The sequence below is a fragment of the Bidens hawaiensis genome, unplaced genomic scaffold, assembly GCF_021521415.1.
Source record: "Bidens hawaiensis isolate Kalapana, Puna unplaced genomic scaffold, B.hawaiensis_p1.1 tig00000888_1, whole genome shotgun sequence".
Classification (NCBI taxonomy): Eukaryota; Viridiplantae; Streptophyta; class Magnoliopsida; order Asterales; family Asteraceae; genus Bidens; species Bidens hawaiensis.
Genome location: NW_027491051.1, coordinates 4,887,433 through 4,900,418, shown reverse-complemented (window position 1 = coordinate 4,900,418; position 12,986 = coordinate 4,887,433). Strand labels below are relative to the sequence as shown.

The window sequence follows — 12,986 nt, the reverse complement described above, 5'->3', positions numbered from 1 at the left end:
GGCGGTCAAGGCTTCTTTGATATGGATCGGGTTGACCCTGAAGAAGATGTACAGGTCTCGGTTGCAAGAGTTTCGAGTGTGAATGTGACTAGGACAGCTACAACGGTAGCTGATTCTGATTCTGATGATGATGTGGTCGAAGCGAGACGGATTTTGGTAACTCAAGAACGAACTCATGGGAAAAGAAAGAGAACTGATGATGACAGTGAGTCAGATTTTGAAGAAGAAGTACATCAGTTAATTCGTAGATCAAGAAGGGAACGGGCAGGTGCAGGATCGGGAGCTGGTGAGAGCTCAAGGGTGGTCCGTTTCACCCCACCCGCACTGTCCGGTATGACAATGGTCCCTTCATCATTGCAAGTTACAAGGCCAATCGCCACGGATGTTCCCGTGGTGGCTACCTCGTCAGCATTCGGCCTCCCACCCACTACATTCCAACTATCGGCTCCTGAGATTGTATCGTTGCCACCTCCAACTCTTGCTCCAACGGAGGTCGTGGCAAGATTTATTGAGTCGACGGTTGTAGCAACTGCAGGATTATCAGTTACGTTGCCACCTGCGGTTACGTTTACGCCTACTTCTGAGGTCCCGGTTACATTAGAAATCCCTCCTCAGTACACTCAAGATATATCACATCTGAGGTTTGATTTCGATGCAACCTTATCAGACTCAGAACGAATAGCAGCACTTGAACGGGTCGTGGCAGAACAATCAAGGGTGAATCTTATCCAGACCCATGCTATTCAGCGCCTCGTTGCAGAGAATCAGATACAGTCGTCCCTGCTGATAGAAATGGCAAAATCATTGATGCTTTGAAGGAGTTCTTGGCATCTCAGGGGGAGACGAGCTGTAAAGGCGATGAGCTGAGGACTAAGAAGCGAAATGATAGAGACGATGATCCCAATGCATCGAAAGGTGCAGGTGGAGAGTTGCCAAGAACTGAACAAGCTCTTGGGACTTCCACAACTCAGGGGGAGTCGACAAGTGCAGCTGGTGGTGATGATGTGGTGGCAGTGGACGTTGAGGAGATGGATGATGAGTTTGTAGGAGATGATGATGTATTACCGGTGGATGAGATAGAGAAGATTGGTGCAGAGATTGTTATTGATAATGAGATAGAAGAGGGAGAGATAGTAGAGGAGAATGTGGAGCATGAGATTCCGGAAGTCGATAAGGCAGATATGAGTCAAGAGATTGGAAATGATGAGACAGAATGGGAAGAGCAGCCAAGATGGAAAGAAGTCTACGCTCAATGGTTCGTAAAAACGAAGAAACCGGTGGTCCCTACTATGTTTAAGAAGAGTTACAACATTAGAGGTTATGCTGAATCGAGAAAGGTGATTATTTGCTGGATATATGATGAGCTGTTGAGGCTCTTTGTTATTAAAAGATATGATGGTATTCAATACTTCAAAAGGCTGTTGAGATCGTTGAATACACTGCCAGAATGTGAAGTGAAGGACTTAGCCAGATTGGGGTTAATAAACAGGAGTGATGATAATATGGCTAGAGACATTGGGAAGATTGTTTGGAAGGAAAGTATAAAAGAAAAGAAGTTCGAGCTGTTGAAACCACAAAAGGGAAAACTTGTTGAAGACAAAGATAGAGGATTGAGAGCAGATGGCAAGCCTTGGATGATCATGAAGTATAAGCCGATCCGGTGTTTAAAAGAAGTGCCGATGAAACAAATGCCCAAGGATGTGCTGAAAGATCTGAAGTGGTGGTATGTAGATTGTGAGACAGCTGAAGCAGTAATGGAGGACGAAGATGAACAAGAGCTGCTGAGAGTTTATGATCCGATGCATCTAGTGAACTTGTCTCAAGCTGATCTGCAGGTGCTGAATGAGAAGAAGATATTTTATATTCCTGCTTGGAAAGACGAAGCGAGGAAATATCAAAGAGTTGTTTCTGTTTGTGTACGAGAAGGAGTGCATGCTTGAAGATGAAGATACAAGATTGTTGAAGATTACAAGACACGTGTTTGAAGATAAAGATATGAAGCTACTGCCAAGGGGGAGTCTGTTGGTACATGATGTCAGTAGTTCAGTGTCAAGTGTCTGTAATCGTGTTAGTTGGATTTGTGTTATGTATGTAAGCGAAGTTATCACAAGTTCGCTTGATATAGGCGAACTTGTGGAACAAGCGAAGTTAGGGACAACTTCGCCTGAACATGCCAGGCGAAGTAGTCGTCTTATATATCGGCTAGGTTACAGCTGAGATAATGAGATTAGTTGATCGAGTTAATCATTGTATCGAGTTGTCCAGTGTTGGTGATTGATATCACGTGTTTTCGGTTGCAATATAACGAGTCTTTGTTTATTGTAACGTGTGTTTAATCGTGTTAGCTCGTATCGTCTTCTACGCTCGTAACGTCTTACGTAGGGATTCCGCACCTACGTAGAACGAGATATTCCGTGTAGATCCGGCTGGGAACCTACAGAAATGCAAAGGTAAATCTACAAGTAAATAATGCCATATTTAGGAAGAAAGCTAATTCTAGAGAGCATAAATCATGAGATGTCAGTTTATGTACTCGTTATATCTAAATATATGCTTGCCTGAAATGCACTAAGTAATTCATGTCCCCAGCTGCCTTTTGTTCGACCTTCTCTGCTTTTTCAAGAATTTCATCAATATCTATGCTCAAAATTCTATTTTTACTTTCTTTATCATTTTTCTCTTCTTAAAACTCCTCATTAGCCCCATACCCCAAAATATATGATAGCTCATTCTCTTGCTAAATAAATACTAACAACTTTTATAGAAGCTTTTTACATTAAAAAATAAAAAATAAAAAATAAAATAAAACAAGCAAAGAATTACCATATGTATGTGATATCATTAAAGCTTCAACCCAATTTTATTATCCGAAAAAAAAATTCAATTTAAGATATATGCATTAATCTTAAATATTTGTTACTATAACGTCAATGACAAAAATGAGTTAAAATAAGAAAGGGGAATTAGTAATTCACAATTTTCTTTTCAAAAAGAACAATATTTTGGGGCAAAAATAATGGTAATATAGACAATAAAACTGTAATTATATAGTTACCTCAATTTTGTTAAAAACAAGGTTCTAATTCTGAACAAACTCTTCTTTGCTGTAAAATTTAGCCGAGTCCATCAAGTGAAGTAAGGCCCTGTAAAAAAAAGAACAAAAATGATCCACTAAAATCTTAGATCTTTGAAGATAATAACTTCATAGATGATATACCCCTGTAATATAAAATCACAATTCACAAATATCTTCCTTGAATTGTTAGTAATGTGCTATTTAATTCGAGAATCAAATCATTCCTGAATCCCAAACACTTCCAAACCAGCTATCAGTCTAGCTTTTAGATTAACCTCTAACCGTTGCAGTTAAACCCATCGACCGTAACCGAAATGTAAGTGCCACTAAAATCATAAATTAGTGGCACTAATATTAAGTGTCACTAAAAATTTGTTGTAAAAAAACAAAGTGCCATTAAAAACCTAAATTAGTGACACAAAATCTAAATGCCATTAAAAACGTGTGTCACTAAATGGCATTTGTAGTGACTACACGATTAGGTCAAGTGGTTTTGCCATATTGATAGCTCTTAACTTTCATTAAAATTATATCTTGACATCAACGGTTTGCCCAAATGTAACGAAAATACCTTTAAAATAGACTAGCCATTTTTTATTGGTGTTTCTGTCGATTTAATAAAACTGTACGGGGTATATATATTGGTATTGGGCCGAACCCATTGAGCTGAATCTATTGGATTCTTTTGGGGTGATGGTGATTGATCCTAGATTTGAAAAAAAAAACCGAACCCGGAACCAGACCTGAAAAAAAAACCCGGAACCGGTTAAAAAAACCGGGTTTATTAATACCCGAATCTGAACCCGGCCCTACCCGTAGGGTACGGATAAGGTATGACTTTCAATGTTGAAACCCGAACCCGATAATACCCGAAACCGATTCTAGGTATACCCGAAACCCGGTTTAAGTTATACCCGAAACCATAATCTAGTTATACCCAAAACCCGGGTTTTTTGCATATCCGGATATTAGTGTTTGTGCACCTGTGGCTGTGTGGCTACCCACAGATCTATAGTCGTTCTCCAACGGATCTTTTCTGGAACACATATATGATATAAATACTTGTTTAGCGTAACATCTTTTGATATACCAAACAACAATTGAAAACACATAAAATATATGTTTTTATATCATTGTTTAGTTGTTTATATATGTTTGAATGAACTTTGAAGTTTGTACGCAAAAAAATGGAGTTAGGATAAAAAAAATAAAGCAGACCCGTTGACAGAAGAAAGCTGTAGAAAACGTGTTTTTTTAATACCCGAAAATAGGGTATTCAAAACCAAGAAAACTGGTTTTTTTCAATACCCGGAAATAGGGTATTCAAATACCCGGGTATTGAAGACCTGGTTCAATACCCGACCAGGACCAGGTACATAGGGTGTGGTTTTTCAAACCAATACCCGGACCGAACCCGACCCAATTATTGCTAATACCCGATTTTCCTATACCTGATCATACCCGAACTCGATTCCATACCCGAACCCGAGTTTTTCTAATACCCAATTTGTGCACCTCTAATTGATCCTATGTTGCTCAACACTTATAAAATCAAGTTATCAAACCATTCACTTATCAGTTATCATACGATAAATAATAAAGGATTTTAAGTATCCATTGATAACTTGTTGGAAGAACAATCTAAGCACCACTTTAGAAAACTTTTCAGTTATTCATCGCTAATATCCCATCAATAGTACCCCCAGTTATTTACGTCGGCAATCTACTAAAAATCATATTCCCTATAGCTTGTCCTTCGATGGAGTATTACCGATAGATTTTAAAGATTTTTATCTCCTTTTTACGAGTTACGAATAGAATAAGCAAACAAAAATAAAATGACGCTCTACTTCCACTTTCGTTTGTGTTTCTATACATGCGAATTTTGAAGAAAAGGGCGTGTTATTAACTAACATATTTTCCTCTTAACTTGTACAATATCGATAAAAAGGCAAAATAAGATATTGGCTAAAAATATCCTTCATTTTTAAAGTGAAACATAAGTTCAATTACTGTAAACCAAATCAAAACAAAAGGTACTTCGAACGCAAATCAAATGAGATAATGACATATTGTTGTTGTGCAAGATTTCATATTATAACATATTAGATTATGTAAAAGAAAACACGAACATTACATGTTTTTACTGACGTTATTTATTCAAAAAGCCAAAACAAATAAATATATAAATAAAAATTAAGCACACCAATTCGTGTGTATGCAATATGAAAATACAAAATATATACCAGTTAAATAGATATACTACGGAGGACTATAGTTACAAAAGTGAGCCACCACCACCGGTACCGAAGTTTGGACAAAAACGCTAGGGTGTTCCGAATTTAATGTGTAAAAAAAATTTATAAATCGGGGTGGCCGGGTTCCAAAATTTCTGTACAGGACTGCATAAATTTACACTACTGAGAAAAATACATGATGGTTGGAGCCATCCAGCTAGGCCACGATACAAGCTTTGCCCTTTACCCACCACCCCACTCTAAATCCTCCAATACGTCCTTGACGTCGCAAGTCAATAAGAATGAACAGCACTCAAACACCCCAAATATTCCGGTATTCACAGGGCACACCAAGTTTCAAATTTCAGTGCTCGTAGTTTATGCGGATCGAGGGCTCGTTAATTTGTTATTAGATTGTTATAGTTTAAGTTAAGTATTTAGTTACAATTTTTGTGTGTATATGAATGTATATATATATATATGTATGTGTGTGATATGTACGTATGGTATATGTATGTGTGTGTATTGTATGTGTTTATATGTATGGTACATGTGTGAATATGTATGGTATATGTACCTAATGTTTCATGATTTTATTATATTCTTATGGTTTAATTAAAACTTTAGTTGATATATACATATTTTTGTATATATGTGAATGTATATGTATGTGATATATTGTATATGCATGAATGATGATCAAGTTTATTGATTTTGATGTGATAGGTATCGGTGTGGACTACCCATCAAACTCTTAATCATGGCTTTTAATTAAAACAAAAATGAATCAACATCACTTGCATATTCTTGAGCTTTACGTAAGCCATATTGCAGGGTTGCCATGCGGAGGACCAATGGAAACAAATGATGTATCACCGAGGTTTTATTTAGCTTCATGCCTTTAAACACAACAATGGTCGCATATCTACTCGAGACGGAGCATATAATACCGTGTGATGAAAGACTTTGGACAAAGACGAAGCCTTTAAATTAATGATGAAAGAAATGAGGTATAATCGAGAGTGTTTCATGGAGGAAGGCCACAAAAATAAGAACGAATTGTACTTTCTAAAGTAGTTTGGAATTCTGTATTTTGTAGACATTCCGTACTTTTGAATTTGAAATTCCGTATTTATAATTTTAAATTTTGTGTTGTATTATATAATTTAAAAGTCCGTATTTCGTAGTTTAACCTTCCGTACTTTGTAAATTAGTAATCATATTTCAGGAATTATATTCCAATTTAACCTTTTCTAAATTATAATTCTATTATAATTTTTTTTAAGTTACCAAAACATATTACCAATAGCCCTTCCGTCGGTAATTAGTTGCAGGTCGAAGAAAAGTCCATTGGTAATTTGTCCAAAAAAAACCTTGTCGGTAATCCATTGGGAATTTCGGTAGGTAGTCCGTTAAAAATGTATTACCCACGAGCAGGAGTTATTCGTTGAAAATGTCTGTCAGATTAACTGGTAAAATGTTTCATGTCTACAATGCTTTGTAATTGTAATGTCAACTAAGAGACTTCAGTTTATTTTTAAATTTGGATTCTACCTTTGCAGTATGGTATCTAATGCTTTGTAATGTCTTATCAATCAATTTGGCATTTTAATTTGGGTTTAACCTTTAGCATTGTAGTTTGGTAATATGGGGTATGGGGTCTGAAGCTTTTTATGTGTTCCAAGTTCTATTGTTTTCTTTACACTAGTAGAAAATATATCTTTAGTGACACGCGAATTATGACATACCGTCAAATTATGACATGTAAAAAACAGCATGTCATTAAATATTGTCATCCTTCATCAAAATTTGAAGAAACAATGACACGTATTTTTTCCGTGTCACCGTTTTTATGTCACTAAAAATTTTTAAAGAAAACACGGGCTACACTTTAGTTATGTGTCATGTTTAAACATCACTTTATAATTTCTAGGGCTGGTAGTCTGGTACAAAACACTCATTGTTCATCCCAATTTCTACATAACACTAATCAGCATCATCACCTCTCATCCCAAGCGGTCAGATCTCATCATCATTCATTCGTTCATCACCTCTCTTCGTCGATTTACGCACCGATTCAAACACTCATCTTTCACCTCTCATCCCAATCGTTCACCACTCAACATCATCACTTCTCATCGTCGATTTCAGATTAAGATGGCTCTGATTGTTGATTTACGGAATAATTACTCACCGGATCTGCTTAACTAATTAGTTTTAGTCTTCAATTTTGCATAAATTGTTAGGTTTAATATGTTGACATGATTGTTAGGTTTAATCGCTGATTGTTAATTTCAGAAACTGATTACTCATTGTTTATGGTATAATTACTCATCGGAACTGATTAATCTATCAATTTTAGTCTTCAATTTTGCATAAGTTGTTAAGCTTAATTTGTTAGACATGAGTGTTAGGTTTTTAATCTGTTTAATATGTTGACATCACTGTTGATTGTTAGGTTTAATATGATGGCGTGCTAGGTTTAATGTTTCTAATCTATTTGTTATGCTTGATTATTGATATCCGACATATTATCAAGGGATTACTGTCAATATAATCTATAGCGATGCTTGATTATGGGTGCATAGGGAACTAGTTGTCCCAACCCGTGTTTATTAATTTTGTGTTAGGGATTTAAAAGCTTAAGTTTTATTTCAAATGTATACCATGTTAAATCTATTATGATCAGATGTAAACAGAAAGCAATGAGACATGTTCTATTTTTTATGGTAAATTCCATTTGATAGTTTGAAGTTATATCATTCATATTCTATTATTTGTTTGTTATAATGTTATTCATATTTTATTGATCATATACATGTACATAATGTGAATTATCACAAAGTTTTGGTAAGTCAAATTGAGTAGATGACGATTGTTGCTAGAATGACTAACATAAGTCATAACCATGCATTTGAACAGTTATATTCATTTACAAAGTTTGTAACGTGGCTTGTAGTTGTGTGTTCTTAATGAATAGATTCAGCTCAGAATAGAGTGGACTGCAGCAGTTTGGGATTCATTTTTTTTTGCCTGCAGTGGACTTACTGGCCTGCAGCCTGCACTGCAGTGGGTTTTCAGGACCCTGCAGGCCTGCAGAAGCAAAACCGGCCTGCTGAGCTGTGTGCTAAACATTTACACCTGTGTCGCACGAGCCTTTTTTTGTATATGTGAGATATTAAAGCAGCCTGGAGTCTGAGCCCGAGTTGGCGAGCACCAAAGATCCATTGTCGTTGCGTTAGTGTCTCGACAACTTTAGCACTCAAGAACCTGGCTGCAATAAGATACCCACCAATTAAACTTCTGGTTTTCTTTTCGTTGAAAACCAGAAGAAGACCCAAAGGCTACCCACATTATGATTGCAACAGGGACAGGTGTCGCACCATACAGAGGCTACCTTCGCAGGATGTTTATGGAATCCGTACCCACTTATAAATTCAATGGTCTGGCTTGGTTGTTTTTGGGGTGGCTAACAGTGACAGTCTTCTGTATGATGAAGAGTTCAGCAAGTATCTTGCAGACTACCCTGATAACTTCAGATATGACCGAGCTCTTAGCCATGAGATATTACATGTGTTTTTGATCTAATATAATTCAGAATTTACAATCTAATATGCAAAGCTACTGTCATTTTAAACTTCAAACCTGAATGCCAATGACAAGGAAGATTCCACAGGTGATGGAATTCCGCGGTGTTCACGGGAGAGGAGTGACCATAATTTGTCGAATTACAAAAACATAAAACCAATCTGAGGAACAATTACACAATTACTGCTAAATATTCAGGTTTGTTTTTAAAATTTGATCTTTCATTAATTCATGTAGATGGTTCTCTTAAATTATAATCGGTTCTTGTTTGTAGGTTCAAAACCGTGAATTTGTTAGCACATTTATTATTGAGGATTACAGAGATAACTTTAATCGATGGCCATTTATATAATATTATCTGCTCTTAATGAAGATCTTATGTTATTGTATATTTATATGTTCTTTATATATCTGCAGTTGCTTGTGAATAGTGCTATAAACATATTGAAGCAGCCATAGCCATGTATAGAGAAATCAAAGAAAAAATCAATGAATGACTCAAGTTTTATGTTACTCTTCAGGTATGCATATTGTTTGTTTTTAGATTATATATAATCATTTAGTTATATTCTTATTGTGGTCAAACAAGTATCCATTTATTCATTTTTAGCGGTAAAAAACTGTTTAAATGTTTTAAAAACATGAAAATTTCTTTAATTGAAAAAAAGTTAAATGAAAGTTTAACTATCCAAGAGATATGCAACATTTGGTTTGACATATAGTTTTGACATAACAGAGCTACAATATTGAGGCCTATAAGGATTTGATGGAGTTTCTGGAAACACACTCTTTGAATGATGGTGATAAATTTTGTGCAGAGTTAATGAGCGAATCACCAAACCATAAAACCCTAGGTATTCAATAACTTCCCTATTTCACAATTACAGTTTCCATCTAGAATTTTAAACTTTACCACCCATTTGGTCCGTTAACAGGCTAAGTATAACGCAAATCAGCCCGTTTAACTATAAACCGGTCAAATTTTACAAATTTAAAAACCAGTATAGTCCATTCCTAATCACTACGGTGCATAAAGTTTAAGTCAAGTCTTATTATTTAGAGAAATGTTATTATCATATTGTTGTATTTATTTGAGAGTTTTTAACTATTTGTTATTCGTCTTACCTTCATAGCTATGAGAATATTGGAGGTAAGTATAGCTCTTGTTCATTATTATTCATTAAGTTTATATTCTTTTGCTAATAAAATGTATGTTACTAAGGTTCGCTCTGCATACTGCAAGAGAGATTGAGTGGGACAATTTAAAACGATTAGCGTTAAAGGTAAAAATAAGAAAACCATATATTATAAGTTAGTTCTTTTGCTCCAATACCTTAGTTCTTATTTTTTATATATTACATAATATGAATATTTAGTGACTTTTATCATAGTTCTATGTATAACAACGTTTCTATATAAATGTTTATGTGATATATCATATAGATAGTAGATTTGTTTAGGCTCGTGAGCCAGCTCATGCATCCTGGTAAGGAGGTGTAAGATGACTTAAGTTTAATATGTACCCAGCCCTGGCTGACAACTGCATATCTAGTTCTTTATTATTGAGCATATGATTGTTAAATTCTTTTGCCACTGCCTTTAGATTCTTATCTCAATTTTTTTAATGGAGTTCATTGCTTTCGGGTATGCATTTCTTATTCTTGCAAATGAACACATTACAAAAGAAGTATGAAAGTAAAGAATACCGGGATTGAAGAAAATTAATGAAGATTGGTGGACTTTTGTGGCACCGTTTGTTTGTTGTTAAAATTATGTATTGATATTAGTTAACTTTGAATATTGTATGAAATATTAGTATTTTATTAAATATTGCATGAAATGCATTATTTTTCTGTATATGAATACTTTTTTGTGTTATGAGAATTGTCATTTGATAGGGAAATTAATAATTCTATAAATAATATATTTTTTTACCCTAAAAAGATGACACACAAATACGTGTCATGGACTTTTCTTGACATGGCCTTCCTTGACACGGATATACGTGTCATCTACCCCTTTAATGACATGCAATGCGCGTCATTAAAGGTCATTTTTCTAGTAGTGTTATGGTTTTAGTTTTCTCAGTTTTTTTCTAGTCACTTTATGTTTTGAATTTTATTACAAGGTAATACCATAAATGATGCCATTTTTCTAGTAGTGTTATGGTTTTAGTTTTCTCAGTTTTTTTCTAGTCACTTTATGTTTTGAATTTTATTACAAGGTAATACCATAAATGATGCCAGTTTGACCCTAATTGGTTTTCACTTTCGAGCATTTAGCCCGTAGCAACTCAGTTGAGCATTTGATCGACTGATTGTTAGTCAAGCATTCCAACAAGCAAATCAATCTCTTGGTGTTTAATTATCTGATTTCAAACTTTTATACAATTTTTAGTACATTTAGATTATTAATTAGTGTACTTATTTTGACCCGTTTCAACCGACATATTTCAACCAAAACCATTTTTTTCCATCACTAGCGAAAAACCTTGGGCCCGCCACTATCCACACGAGCATAATACTATACCATGGATTTCTGTAGGTGACAACTTTAACTGGCGGAATTGTAAAGAAACAGTCATTGGTGAAAGTTTAGTTTCGTTTAGTTTTCTAATAATGAAACTGTGCCGAAGCACCCCCTATATTCTCGTATTCATGGAGCTTGCCAACCAAACTGAGTTATAACCATTTTAAGCTAGCCAGTCAAGCATTCACTCGCTTCATGTTTGTGTTTTAAAAGAAGGTCCCAAACTGAGTGATATGACTGTAATCGTCTACAATGGTTAAAAAATAATTTGCTCATGTGAGCGATGAAGTTCGGTATCTTCCACATAAATTGTAGTGCAATAGTTCAAAACAATCTTCAGTTTTAATGAAACTAAGAGGAAAGGATAACCTGATAAGCTTAGGTTTAGCACATGAATCACAAACTATATCATTGGTATTTAAAGAAGTGTTCTTAACAAATCAAACCTAGAGAGTTTGTTACAGAAAGCGTGCCCCAAACGCTTAGGCCAAACATCAGAAAAAACGACCATTGCCTTCCTCTCGCTCCCCACCATCTTCATCTGATATAGTCCTTGCTTGCACTTACCCACAACGACAAAACTCCTCGAGTTCAAGGCTTGCATGACACAAAAATTCAGGGAAAAACGTCACGGAAAATTGCATATACTTCCATAATTAAAGAACCAATAGACAAAAGGTTGCAAGCGAATTCTAGGACGTGTAAAACATCCTTCATTTATATTCAGTTGGGTAAGGTGCATAACCCTTTCCGTTCAACCGGAATCGATGAACCGCTGGATAGTGTAATTGGAAACTCGTTTGTGGCATAAGATCTTTGTTAAACCAATCCAACCTATGATATACGCGATTGGTGACACCCGAATCCACAACCTACTCACTGGTGCTAGAATCGGACATTCTCGCCATGTTGGCAACAAGTGGAACCTCGTTCTTGGACAGAGCACCTTTTTCACCAAATACGCCATTGAATTGTTTTTTCTTCGTTGCTAAAGCCATGTATGGAGTTGTCTCGGTCTCGACAAAGGCCGCTTTAGCCTTAGGGTTTTATGGTTTTTCTTCTTTTTTGGTCATAGTGATGGTTTCAAGAAAGAATGCCGACACTAGGTGTTGTAGGTTTTAGTTGGATTGAGCGGCGCTGTGCGGGTGCCTAACCTAACGTATGCGTTCACGTGGCGCCCAGTCACTATTAAATTTTCTTTTTATTTTTATTAAAATAATCAAATAATAATAATATTTATTTGATATGTTTCTATACACCTATTTGTTTGATATGCTCAAAAGCCAATCTTATCTTCATTTTCTTTACCTATTCGGCTATTCACTTGATTAACTTTACCAACTCATCTTCAAAACAAACTAACTCTTGACTAAAACAAACTAACATCTTCAAAACAAGATCCTCCGTCAACGGGTCACACTCTTCCACTATTTAAACCCACACACTTTCACCCTCAAATTCAAACCCAAACACACTCTCACTCTCACACACAAAACCCTAATTCCTCTGTTCTTCAAATTCATCACAATCCATTCAAAAACCACTTCTAATTCACT

At 35.5% G+C, this 12,986-nt stretch overlaps 1 long non-coding RNA gene across 1 annotated transcript; it reads left to right on the top strand.

The window, feature by feature from the left end:
* Positions 1-9,563: 9,563 nt before the first annotated feature.
* Positions 9,564-10,931, top strand: LOC143544150 (uncharacterized). The gene is made up of 3 exons (XR_013137203.1): positions 9,564-9,755; positions 10,035-10,051; positions 10,124-10,931. It is a non-coding gene; the product is annotated as an uncharacterized LOC143544150 (long non-coding RNA).
* The last annotated feature ends 2,055 nt before the right edge of the window (positions 10,932-12,986 follow it).